The 13,481-nt window shown below is 42.1% G+C and overlaps 1 non-coding gene across 1 annotated transcript; it reads right to left on the bottom strand.

Moving 5' to 3' along the window:
• Positions 1 to 12,646: 12,646 nt before the first annotated feature.
• LOC132649787 (U6 spliceosomal RNA) lies at positions 12,647 to 12,753 on the bottom strand. The gene has a single exon (XR_009588304.1). It is a non-coding gene; the product is annotated as a U6 spliceosomal RNA (small nuclear RNA).
• Positions 12,754 to 13,481: the final 728 nt, after the last annotated feature.

Genomic DNA, 13,481 nt, shown 5'->3' with positions numbered 1-13,481 from the left:
CTGACAAACCAGCTCAGCTAGGTAAAAGGGATCCAAAGACACACAACAGAGTCAGAGACAGCCCCACATGATGACCAAGATGCACATCTGCTACAAATGTATAGGGGCCTAGGTCCAGTCCATGCAAGCTCATTGGTTGGTGGTTCAGTCTCTGTAAGCTCCCATGGCCCCAAGTAACTTTACTCTGTAGGTCTTCTTGTGACCTTGACCCCTCCAGATCCCTCCAATCCTTCTTTCCACTCTTCCACAAAAGCCTATTTTTGTGGAATAAAAATAAGGGAGAGTGGTAAAGGGACTTGGATAGACATTTCTCCAAAGACACGGAACCGGCCAAGAAGTACTTAACAGTATGTTCAAAATCATTAATCATGACAGATCTGCAAAGCAAAATCAAAATGAGATCGCACCTCATAGCTGGCATGACTGCATTTTTTAAAAATTGAAAGTACAAAGTCAAGCATGGCACACACCTGTGGCTAAGGCACTGAGACTGCAGTGTTGTCTTAACAGCCTATGCCACGTAGAACATAGCAGGCAGCCTCAGCTACAAAGCAAGATCCTATCTCAGAGAAAAAGAAAGAGGGGAGGGGGCTGGGAATATAGCTTAGAGGGAGGATGTCTACCAGGATACATTCCTGGGGCCCTATCCAGGTTTACTTCCCAAATATCAGAAAAAGTAAAGAAAACAGAAACAAATGAATACAGATTAGCAGGAACTCCGGTATATTGGAAACGTTAAAACCTTTGTCAGCTGCTCATGGAACTACAAAATGGTACACCAGTGTGGGAAAACCTGTCAGTGCCTCAAAAACGAAACATAGAATTTCCTACAGTTCCACTCATAGGTACATTCCTACAAAACTTAAAAACAGATGAGTCTTCGGTTTAGGCCTATGAGGCCAGCATAGGAAACAAAGACAAGCAGATGAGTTCAAGACCAGCCTAGGCTCTAAGCTAGTTAGAGCTATATGACAATTGTATGAGTCAAAAAAAAAAAAAAAAAAAAATCAACCTATCTTTGGACATGAAGGTTAATACCTACAGTACAACAGTGACCAAAATGTGTAAAGTGAGGAGTGTAGTGGCAAACATCAGTACTAAAGGCAGTCAACAGGAAGAAGCAGGAGGATAGTCACAAGTTCCAGGACAAGGGGAACAAACAGCCATAGCTTTTGCCACAATAGCAAAGAATGGTACCCTAGGCCATTTATTAATATTCTTCCCCTCTGAAACCTCTTGAGCTAAGCTGTTAAAATTTAAATTGCTCTCAGCACCACTCCCTTCCATGCTCCTACCAAAATAGCCCATTAAACCTGCTTAAATCTTTCAACTAATTTTCTAGTCCAAAGTCCCAAAGTCTCCCGTATTTCTCCAAACAAAAACATTGTCTGGCCTTGTCACAGTAATGTCCCACTCCTGGTACCAATTTCATTCCTAATCAGTGTTCTATTGCTCTGAACAGACACCATGATCAATGTGGGTCTTATGAAAGAAAGCATTTAAGTGGGGCTTGCTTACAGTTTCAGAGGTTAGTCCATTATTGCCATGGCAGGGAGCATGACATCACAAATGTAGCAGGAATAGTCACTGAGAGCTACATCCTGATCCTCAGGCAGAAAGAAAGTGAGGAAGGAAGAGAGGGAGGAAAGGAAAGAGGGACAAATGGACAGAAGGAGGGAGACAAAGAGAGACATACCTCCTCATCCTTCTAATCCCTTCAAAGAGTTCCACCCCCTACTGACTAAGCATTCAAATATATGGAACCTATAAGAGCCATTCTTTTTTGTTACTGTTGTTTGTTTGTTTTCTTGAGACAGGGTTTCTCTGGGCAGCCCTGGTTATCCTGGAACTCACTCTGTAGAGCAGGCTGGCCTCGAACTCACAGAGATCTGCCTGCCTCTGCCTCCTGGGTGTTAGGATTAAAGGTGTGTGCTACCATCATACAGCTGGGGTCATTTTTATTCAAACCACACGTGCCTCATGAAAAACAAAAACAAGAACAACAAGGAACCTGTAAAAATAGCTCTTTGGAAAAGCAAAACAAAACAAAAAACAGAACACCTCTTGAGGAAGATCTTAACTCGAGCTCCAGAAAATCCAGTGACCTTCTCTGGCCCCTGAGAGTACCAGCATGCACTCGTCCATATGCTCCCGAATCAACTCGTATGATTATTTTCTTAAAAATAAAGGAAAACATGAAAACCGCACAAGTATTTGTCAACAGATGAGTTGAAATTATGGTATATATAATGGAATGGTTTCCATCCATACAAAAAGGTTTCCATCCATACAATTTGCTCAAACCAGCAAATTGGCTCAGCAGGTACTGGCACAGAGTCTGATCCCTAGAATTCATGTGGTAGACAGAACAGACTGCTTAAAGTTGTCGTCTGACCTCCAAATACATGTGCACACACACATATGTATGTATGTATATTATATATATATATATATATATACAGAGAGAGAATTACTTTATAACTTTTTACAAAGAAATTTCTCACATAATAAACCACTAATTGACAAAAAAAAGTCCTGAGAGTGTAGCTCATTGGTAAATACACCCCGCCCCCCAAAAAAGGGATACAATGCTGATAGGTCCCTACTACATGGATGGATGATAGAACACTTTGTAGGGGGTTGGAGAGATGGCTCAGCAGTTTGTTTTTGAGACAGGATCAAAGATAGCCCTAAAGGCTGTCCCGAAGCTCATTATGTGGAGCAGGCTGGCCTTAAACTCACAGAGATCTCCCTGCCTCTGAGCAGTTGGGGTTAAAGGCATGTGCCACTACCTCCAGGTCAAGTCTGATTTCCAAACATTGTGAGCGAAACATGATTGATGGTGTATTCCAGCATTTGAGAGGTAGAGGCAAGAAGACTGGCACAAGTGGAAAGCCAGCTCAGTCTGCAGAATGTGTTCCATCAGAGACACATAGTTAGACTTTGTCCCAAATAAACAATAAGTAAATAAAAATGGCTGGCAAGATGGCTCAACAGGTGAAGGCATTGCTGACCAACTTGGTGAACGTAGTCCTATCCTAGGGACTCACTGGTAGAAGGAGAAAACCAATTCCCAAAAGATGTTCTCTGCCGTCGACATTTGTGCTCACACTTATAGACACCAAATAAATTAAAATAATTAGGTGTTTAAATAAATAAAAATTTAAATTAAGTGAGCTATGTTTGTCCCCATTAAAAAGAACCTCAGCCCCTTAGCCCCACTCCCCATCCCCCTGCCCCAGGCTTGGGCAAGCCCTTATTCAAGTCTCTTTGTCCCTGCCTGGTCTGGATAGCTCAGGTGGAAATCATAGGACAATGTGGCCTATGGTGACCTAACTTCATTTAGTCTAAGGCTGAAATCTATTTTTGCTATTTAATGTCTGTACTTTATTGTAACACCTGGAAAATGGAAATAACGTGAATACAAATCCCCATGGGTTAGCACAATAATCAAGTGAGTAAGTCTTCAGCAAACCCTGATTATTAAAATTAACTGGAAGCCGAGTGTGATGGCGCGCTCACGTTTACAACTGCAGCACACAGGAAGCAAAACCTTACAGACACCATGTTAGACACTGCAAAAAAAGAATATAAATTACACACCTAATATCTGCTGATTTAAAAATTAAACATTTTTCTTTGTGTTTCACAATTTAGAATGACATATTTATTTTATAGTTTTTTAGATTTATTCGTTTTGCTTTATGTGTATGAAGGGTTTTTTTGTTTGTTTTTTTGGTTTTTGTTTGTTTGTTTGTTGGTTTTGATCTTTCAAGACAAGATTTCTCTGTGCAGCCCTGGCTGTCTTGGAACTCACTCTGTACACCAGGCTGGCCTTGAACTCAGAGATCTGCTTGCCTCTGACTCCTGAGTGCTGGGATTAAAGGCACATGACCCCATGCCTGGCATGTATGAAGGTTTTGCCTGCACGCATGTACATGCACCACATGCATGCCTGTTCAGTCACCTGGAACTGGGTTACTGATGGTTATGAGCCATTATGTGGGTGCTGGGACTCAAACTGGGGTCCTCAACAAAAGCAGCAAGTACTCTTAACTGCTGACTCATCTGTCCAGCCCCCTTTCCAATGGCATTTTAAAAGAAAGGTTTTGGAGAGTCTCACTATGTAGTCTTAGTTGGCTTGGGGCATACTAACCGACACACGAGTTGCCCTCAGACTCACAGAAATTTACCTGCCTCTTCCTCTAAAATGCCAGGATTAAAATGCGTGCCACCACACCAGACAAAAGACAATTTTTTTCTTTCACTTTTTTTTTTGTTTTGTTTTGTTTTTCAAGGCAGGGTTTTTCTGTGTAGCCTTGGCTGTCTGGACTCTTTAGGACTTTTTTTTTTTTAAGTGTCATTGGTACTTTCATCCTACAATCACTTATTGACACATTTATCAAGCTAGTATCATGGATATAGTTGAGACTGTGCATCTGATGGTGGTGGTGCGCGCCTTTAATCGCAGCACTCAGGAGGCAGGGGTCGGCAGATTTTTTTTAGCTTGAGGCCAGCCTGGTCTACGGATCAAGTTACAGGACAGCCAGGACTACACCAAGAAACTAAAAGCAAACCAAAAACAAACAAACAAAAAGGATGGAAAGTATTCATTTTAAAATATGGAACTCAGGACAGCTATATAATGTTGAAGGTCAGGACATACAGAGGCCTCTTTCTCCCTAGCCCAGCACAGTAAAATTCAAGGCAGTAACAGTATTGAATTTTTACCAAAATCTAATAGAAAATGGAAATAATATTATAAAATTATTTGCATTCTGCTATTTCCAAGTGGAGTCATTAAATCATGATGTATCTTAAAAGGTATTTTTAGTATGTAATAATACCAAAAAAAGACTTGAGAGTTCATATAATTAATCCAGGGGCCTTTAACAGATGGGAACCTAGGTTCCTTCCTAGACTCTTCTCATTTTTTTCTCATGAAGCTTATGCCTGCCTTTTATTACCTCAATGGAATGTATTTCCCAGTGATGCTGACACCATCAGAACAGCACAGACAGATGTTAGGGCACAAGACAGCAGAGAGAGACCACTAACTCCTACACGACTTCTCCCTCTAGCAACCTGAGGAAATTTGAATAGGATGTCTGTCTGCGCCTCTGTTTCCTAACCCATCACCCACAGAGAGCGCCATTACCCACCTGTAGAATCAACAATGAATTAGTTCACATATACACTAAAAAATCCACTTGAAGAACACCGGATGTGGGGGTACTTACCTGTAACCCCAGCATTCGGGAGGGCTGAGGCAGAGGAGTAAATATTTTCAAGGTCAGCATGTTCTGCATAGTGAAAATGTGTTTCAAAGCCAGCAAGCGAGCAACAACAACAAAAGCTTGGGGCAGCATGTAATATGTTCATCATGAAGGTTAAATCAGTGCATACAAAACATTCAGGAAGCATCTAGGCATTCAGTAAATATTAGCTAGTTGTATACATAGGTACTGTGTAATGTATCAGCTAATTATACATACATACATACATACATACATACATACATCTCTTCCAAATATATCATTTTAAACAACAAATATTAAGGCTTCAGAATAGAGCTCAGAGGCTGGGAGGTTGAATGTGTGGAAGGCCCTGGGTTTGAACTCCAGTAACACACAAACACCTCACCCCACCCCCCCCACCCCCCAAAAAAAAAAACCCAACCACCTAAAGTTAAAACAGTAAACATATCATCTCACAGCTTCTCTGGTTCGGAAGTGCTCTGATCGCTCAGCTGTTGAGATGAGGTATTGCTGGGCACTGTAGTCATCTGAAGGCTTGACGGAGGCTGGAAACCCTGGTCCTGAGATAGCTCATTCACATGGCTGTTAACAGAAGGCCTCTAATCCTAACAGGCTCCAGTAGATCTGTCTCCTTCTCACAGCCTAGATCTCTCCATAGGGCTGCTGGACTGGCTGGCTTTCCCCATAGTGAGTGACCCAAGAGGGAACAAGGAAGAAACTACGGTACCGCTTATGACCTACACTCAGAAGTCACAATCCATCACTTCTGCCACATTCTATACCTCAGAAGTGTGCTCGAGGAAGAGAAAAGACAGTTCTGCTTCTGTTTTCGGTACTGGGGATTGAACTCAGGGCCTCACAAACACTAGGCAAGCACGCTACTATTGAACTTTATTTTTCAGTTCATTACCCCTGCCTTCCTTTTTTTTGTTTGTTGTTGTTGTTGTTGTTTGAATCAACAGTTTCTTATGGGCTGGTCTCAACATTGCTATGGCTGACCTTAAACTCCCAATAATATTTTCTCTCCCGTGTGCTTGGCACTACAGGCATGCCCCATCATGCTGGATCCTCCTGCCTTCTTTTCTTTGTGTTATTTTGAGACACAGCTCCATTTAGCCCAAACTGGTCTGGAACTCACAGTAGGTCACAAGCTGACCTCGAACTCACAGTGAGTCCTCTGTCTTAGCCTCTTGAAAAACTACCCTTCTCCTTATCACCCTCCCTCCCTCCCTCTTAAAAAGAAGTTTAAGCTCGGCCTATGATCGCAACACTTGCTCTCTGGAAGCAAGGCTGGGTCAAAAGGATTGCCGTGAGTTTATGCCCAGTCTGGGCTACAGAACGAAGCATTGTCCCTCCCAAGAAAAAAGAAAAAGAGGTCTTTTCCTTCATGGTCTCAGAGGCCAGAAGTCCAAACAGCAGGGTAGTGGTTGTGGAAAGGAACCTCGTAGCTGACTTACACCATGGCATAAACACCAGACTTAAGAATTTTTGTATCATATATTTTTACCTACTAGAAATTAAACACAGAATTTTAAAAACATTTAAGTGATAACACATGTACTATGTGTTAACGTTTTACTCTTAATTTATTTTCTTCCTTTCTTCACATTGTTGGCCACCAAACCTTCCTTGTACACACCATGCAAGAGTACACAACTCAACCCTAATCCCTTAAATAGCATTTTTAACGAAAGAAATAAAAGCCTCACATTTTCTGAAACAAAATATTTTCTTGGCAGTTACCTCCTTACAAATCTATCTAATATCTGATTTATCTGGAGACAAAGCATCATGCCTGCTTCTTCATTCAATCTATTGCCATTCTATGTCATGTAGCCTCCAGAATTCCTCATTGTACTCTCCTGAGAGAAAGTGAGAGATGAAAATAAAGACCAAAACTTAGCATTGCTATGAATTTTTTGTTTTAAACTTCTGGAAAGGAATTCTAGATCTTTGGGGCTTCCTAGATCACTCATTAAAAGATGTAAAAACAACCACAGCAGCCTGGTGCGGTGGCACACGCTTGTAATCCTGCCACTCTGAGAGGCAGAGGAAGGTGGATCTGTGAGTTCGAGGCTAACCTGGTCTACAAAGTGAGTCCAGGACAGCCACAACTATACAGAGAAACCCTGTCTCGAAAAACTAATGCCAGGTTCATGGGACCCTCAGAGACCACCAAGAGAAGACTCAATGCAAAAGCAAGAAAGCTTTATTACAAGAGCGATAGAACTCGGGACCCAAGTCTCATTGACACAGCAGTAGAGAAGTGGGACCCCAAACTCTGAGTGAGCAGGATTTTTAAAGGGAAAGTCTGTGAGCAGGGTGTTTCCATGGCAGCAAGCTGGGGGGTGGGAAGGTACATGCCTTGGCGTTACAGGATCAGGTAAAAGTTAGAGGGGCGAGATGGCCTTCTTTGAGGCACATAATCACAATGGCTAAGGCATATAATCACAATGGCTATTCTTCTAAACTACATCTGAAACATTGGGGAGAATTTTCCCACCTGATTCCCAACGGATTCTCATTGATTATTGCCAGGGAGATTGTCTCTATTTTTTGTGAAGCATTTATTCTGTGATATTTCCTGGAGGCTGTTGCTAGGAAAGTTAACTTTGTTGTCTGCCAAGTGTACATTCTGTGATATTTCCTGTACCTGAGTTCAGCTCCCAATCAAGAAAGCTCTTTATTTCAAAATATACCCAGGCTAACTTAAACTCATCAAAACAAAAGCAAAAACAACAACAACAACAAAACCGAACCACAGGAGTCCGTTATGTGTGACTATGTGACACAGGTCTCAATAACTGATGGGGACCTCTGCTACTGGATTTTTTACAAGACTGATTTTATTTTCATTTGTATGACTGTTCTGCCTGCATGTATTTAAGTGCACCACGTGTGTGCAGTGCCTGCGGATGTCAGAAGTCAGCTTTAAACCTCTTGAAATAGATGAGTGTGAACAACCATGTGTGTGCTAAGAACTGAGCCCAGGTCCTCTGCAAGAGCAGCCAATGGTCCTAATCAATGATCCATCTCTCTAGACCTTGCTATATGATTTTGAGAAAGAGTTCCAAGAGCAAATCATATAGGAAAGGCAGAGTGGCATAAACCTAGCACTTCGGATTCAGAGCCATGGCAAGTGGACCACTTGCCAGCCACTGCTACAAATCATGCCAAGTGTGGTGGTGCATGCCTTTAGTCCCACCCAGCACTTGGGAGTCAGAGGCAGGATTGAGGTCAGCCTGCTCTACATGGTGGGCTCCAGTCTAGTCAAGACTACACAGAGAGACCCTGCCTCAAAAACAAACAGAAAAAAAAAATCACTAACTGATATATGTGTGTGTGTGTGTGTGTGTGTGTGTGTGTGTGTGCGTGCACGCACTAGCGGTTAGCATAGGATAGAGACCATCCTGAGCATTTTTTTGAAGTTTTAGTATAGGAATAAAGTGCTATCAAATCATGAGCAGTCTTGTAAAAACTGGTATTAAAAGCTGCCACTGGACTTTAGCTCAACCTAACTCTACATAAACTGGAGTTTAATTACTGGGGAAGTGTTCAGCTACCTCCCATTTGTTACCAGTGATCAGACTTGAGACTCCACTGAAAACAATCCCTACTCGTTCACCTCAGCCAGGGATTGGGAGGTTTCCATCCCACCTCACCCCCTACTTTCTCTCTCCACTAAATCTTGTTGATAGGGTTTAAGAATTCATGTCTGGGGGGTTGGGGATTTAGCTCAGTGGTAGAGCACTTGCCTAGCATAACCCAAGGCCCTGGGTTCAGTCCTCAGCTCTGGAAAAAAAAAAAAAAAAAAGACAAAAAAGAAAAAAAAAAAAAGAATTCATGTCTGGAACTCTCCCACAAAGTAAATCTGGGAAGCAAAATGGTTAGCTTTCTGTCCTCGCCAAATAGAAGGCGATGGGAACAATATTGAGAGGATTAATCCAAGGTGAAGAATCTTTATGCTATGTAGTGTCATACCAGCAACCATAAGTGGTATTTGGAGCGATTTAATGAGGAGAGACTATGCTCAAAACTTATAACTCACATCTCTCCTTGGGTCCTGAGAGCCACCACTCCAAGCCCACAGATGTTTTTGTAAGGGTTAGTTTCATTAAAGTACATAACCATTTACAAATCTAGTAACCAGGCTTGTACAGTACGAGTTTGGGGAAGGCACAATCTAGCCTAATGCAAACATTGCTTTTGTTTGCTTTGCTTTCAGTTCTTCATTCGGAGTCTCACAGAATTCTACCACTGAGGAAGTGGGAGGATGTCTCAGTGATTGACAGCACTCGAGACTCTTGCAGAGGATCTGGGTTTGGTTCCTAGCACCCACATGCTGCCTCACACCGTTTGCAACTCCAATTCCAGGGAGTCTGATGTGTTCTTCTGATCTCCACAAGCACCAGGCACGTATGGGGTGTACAGACAACATGTAAACAAAAGACTCATGCACATGCTAGGCGTGTTAGCACATACCTGTAATCCCGGCACTAGGGAGGCAGAAGCAGGTGGATCTCTGTGAGTTTGAGGCCAGCCTGGGACAGCGAAGGCTACACAGAGAAATCCTGTCTCAAATAAAACAAAACAAAACAACAACAAAAAGAATCCTCCTATTGAGCCAACCCCCTGCTCCCCTGTGACCCAATGTTCACAACCATGATGGTGTCAATTTCATAAACCCATGTTAAAGAAGTCCTGCTTTTCTTCCAGAATATTACATGACATCGACCAACTGATATCAATTACTTAGGAGCTAGAATAAACAATCCATACACTAAATAACAATTAGGGTTAATTTACATTAACATATAAAGAAATATAATGTATTACACCGTCCCAAGAAGCCCACACTCTGTTTAGACCTTTGAGTATAGTTACATAGCATACGGGTGCTGCCTAAGAAGTCAGCCTAGCACATTGCCTTGTTGTTTGAACTGTACTGAGTTAGTTTTAGTGCCTCATCCTGGCACTCAAGAGATGAAGGTAGGAGGCTGGTGAGTTTGGTGCCAGCCAGCCTGGGCTACCTCGTGAACTCCAGGATAGCCTGGGCTATGGAACAAGACCCTTCGTTGTTTGTTGTTGTTGTTGAGACAGGGTCTCTCTATGTATATCCTTGGATGTCCTGAAACTTCCTAGGTAAACTAAGCAAAGTAAAGATGTGTGACACTACTACATCCAGATCCTATTTTTTTTGGGGGGGGAGTGGGGGAGAAGAAGTTTTGTTGAAGTGCCACCTGAGACAGTAGCCTTGTTTGGAAGTAGAGTCTGCAGAAATTATCAGGCTAAGAAGTCAGGCTAGAACAGTGTGAATCCTAACCCCAATTCAATGATTGTGCTTCTTTAAGAAGGATATTGACTAAGGCAGGCAGATATCTGTGAGTTCCAGTACAGCCAGGGCTACAAAGAAAAACCCTGTATCAAAGAAACAAACAAACAGGATATCAAACACAGAGTTACAGAGGATACCTCAGTGCTAGGGAAGGCCATAAGACCACTGAGGGGAATACACACACACACACACACACTCTCTCTCTCTCTCTCTCTATATATATATATATATATAGAGAGAGAGAGAGAGAGAACTAAGATTTTGGCAACCATGAAAAGTTAGGTTAAAGCAAGAAAAGATCCTCAGAGCCTTAAGAGGAATCACAGTCTGACACTGTTTGATTTCTACTGTAGAACTATGAGAGAATAGTTTTCCATTGTATTGAGCCTGCCAAGCAGTCAACAGCAGCCTAGGAAGTAATACAGACCCTGTAAATGGAAAGGTCAACACAGAACAAGAACAAGAAACAATAAAAGAAAGAAAGAAAGAAAGGAAGGAAGGAAGGAAGGAAGGAAGGAAGGAAGGAAGGAAGGAAGGAAGGCAAGAGGAAAAGTCAACTAGACTCGTGAGGAAAGATAGAAACCTCAGAAGGGGAAAAACAAATGCCAAAGGCTTTCATTTTAATTTTTTTTCTTTGTTTTTTTGGCACAAAGTCTCATTGTGTAACTTTGACTAGAATTTGCTATATAGAACAGGATAGCCTCAAATTCATACAGATCCAAACACCTCTGCCTCCCAAGAGCTAGGATTAAAGGTGTATGCTAACTCACCAAGCTTCAGGTCCACGTTTTAATCATCTACCATATAGAGCCACTGGGGAGACAAAGGCAGTTTCCAGGAAGCCAAATGACCCAAGTATGAACTCCAGGACCCACATGGTGGAAAAAGAAAACCAACTTCTCCAGATAGCCCTCTGACCTCTGCCCGTGTGCTGGGGTAATTGTGCACGCAGAGACACGCACACATGTAAAATAATTATGTTTCTAAAATCTCCTAGCTAAACTTCTAATTTTGTTAAATTCTTATCTCGAATATATTTTAATTTTGAAGTTCTAGGGTCTGGTTATTTTTGTGAAATTAGGTTTAAGTGGGTTTTTTTGTTTTTGTTCTTTTCAAGACAGGGTTTCTTTGTGTAGCACTGGCTGTCCTGGAACTCTCATTGCTCACCAGGCTGGTGCAGAACTCACAGAGACCCGACTGTCTCTGCCTCTCATATGCTGGGGTTAAAGGCGTGTGCCACTGCCGCCACCTACAGAGTGGCCTGGTCTACAGAGTGAGTTTCAGGACAGCCAGGGATACACAGGGAAAACCCTGTCTCAAAACAAAACAAAAAAGCCTACTACTATATTAAACTACACTACCTAGCTATAGCTCTGAATGCAATCAAAGAATTTGATTATTCATAGATGACTGACTACTAACGTGTATTTCTTTTTTATTTTAAGATTTATTTATTTATTATTTATACAATGTTTTGCCTGCATACCAGAAGAGGGCACCAGATCTCACTATGGATGGTTATAAGCCACCATGTGGTTGCTGGGAATTGAACTCAGGACCTTTGGAAGAGCAACCGCTATTTTTAACCTCTGAGGCATCTCTCCATCCCTAACTTGTATTTCTTAATTATTCTTTTTTTTTAAACTTTTGAAAAATTTTTTATTAATTACACTTTATTCATTTTGTATCCCCCCATATACCCCCTCCTCCCCACCCAATCCCACCCTCCATCCCCTTTCTGCATGCATGCCCCTCCCCAAGTCCACTGATAGGTGAGGTCCTTCTCTCCTTCCTTCTGATCTTAGTCTATCAGATCACATCAGGAGTGGCTGCATTGTCCTCTTCTGTGGCCTGGTAAGGCTGCTCCCCCCTCAGGGGGAGGTGATCAAAGAACAGGCCAATCAGTTTATGTCAGAGGCAGTCCCTCTTCCCATCACTATGTAACCCCCTTGGACACTGAACTGCCATGGGCTACATCTGTGCAGGGGTTCTAGGTTATCTCCATGAATAGTCCTTGGTTGGAGTATGAGTGTCTGGGAAGTTCCCTGTGTTCAAAAATATGGAACGCTTCACGAATTTGTATGTCATCCTTGCGCAGGGGCCATGCTAATCTTCTCTGTATCGTTCCAATTTTAGTATATGTGCTGCCGAAGCGAGCACTCTTAATTATTCTTAACAGTTAACACATAGTAGCTTTCATAAGACTAGGACTTTACATTACATTTTAAAATAATTTGCATATGTACATATAGCGTAAACAAGAGTTGAATCATATAACAGTATGTTGTAGCAAGCACAACCTTAAATTTCTATCATTATACAAAAACCTATACCAATCTGAAATATTTGAGACTTGTTGCATTCTTAGTCTAAAAGGAGATACAACAATGCACCCTGCTTTTTCACTCTATGCCATTTCTTCCCCAGTTTCATCCCCTAACACTAGATAGGAAAGAAGGAAGGATAGAGGGAGAGAGAGAGAGAGAGCGAGAAAGAGATCCCTGAATCTAACATCCTTTCTAACCACAACCATCCCTAGCCACAACCTGCAGCCTACCCCCTTAGATGACAAAAAACATCCATAACCCAACAAACTTCCAATAATCGCTTACCATACTGCTCAGGAATGAGGGTGTTGTGTTCCTCCTGCTGTCTGGGGGCAAGGGTCATCTTTGGGGACCCTAAGAAAACTGGTCTGTTGGCCAAGTCCTTGGAGACCTGGCTATCTCACTAGCTCAGGAGGTACAGGCCTAGCTGAGGCAGTCTGTGAGGCTGGACCATCTGGGGCTAGCTCCTTTGACTTCACTGGCCTCTGGTCAGTTTGCTCTGAAAGCACACAAACTTTTAAAAGGAACATTTTTGTATTAACACATATACTGTATACACAA

The sequence above is a fragment of the Meriones unguiculatus genome, chromosome 21, assembly GCF_030254825.1.
Source record: "Meriones unguiculatus strain TT.TT164.6M chromosome 21, Bangor_MerUng_6.1, whole genome shotgun sequence".
Classification (NCBI taxonomy): Eukaryota; Metazoa; Chordata; class Mammalia; order Rodentia; family Muridae; genus Meriones; species Meriones unguiculatus.
Note: the sequence above shows the minus strand (reverse complement) of the source record. Positions and strands in the feature narration are given on the sequence as shown.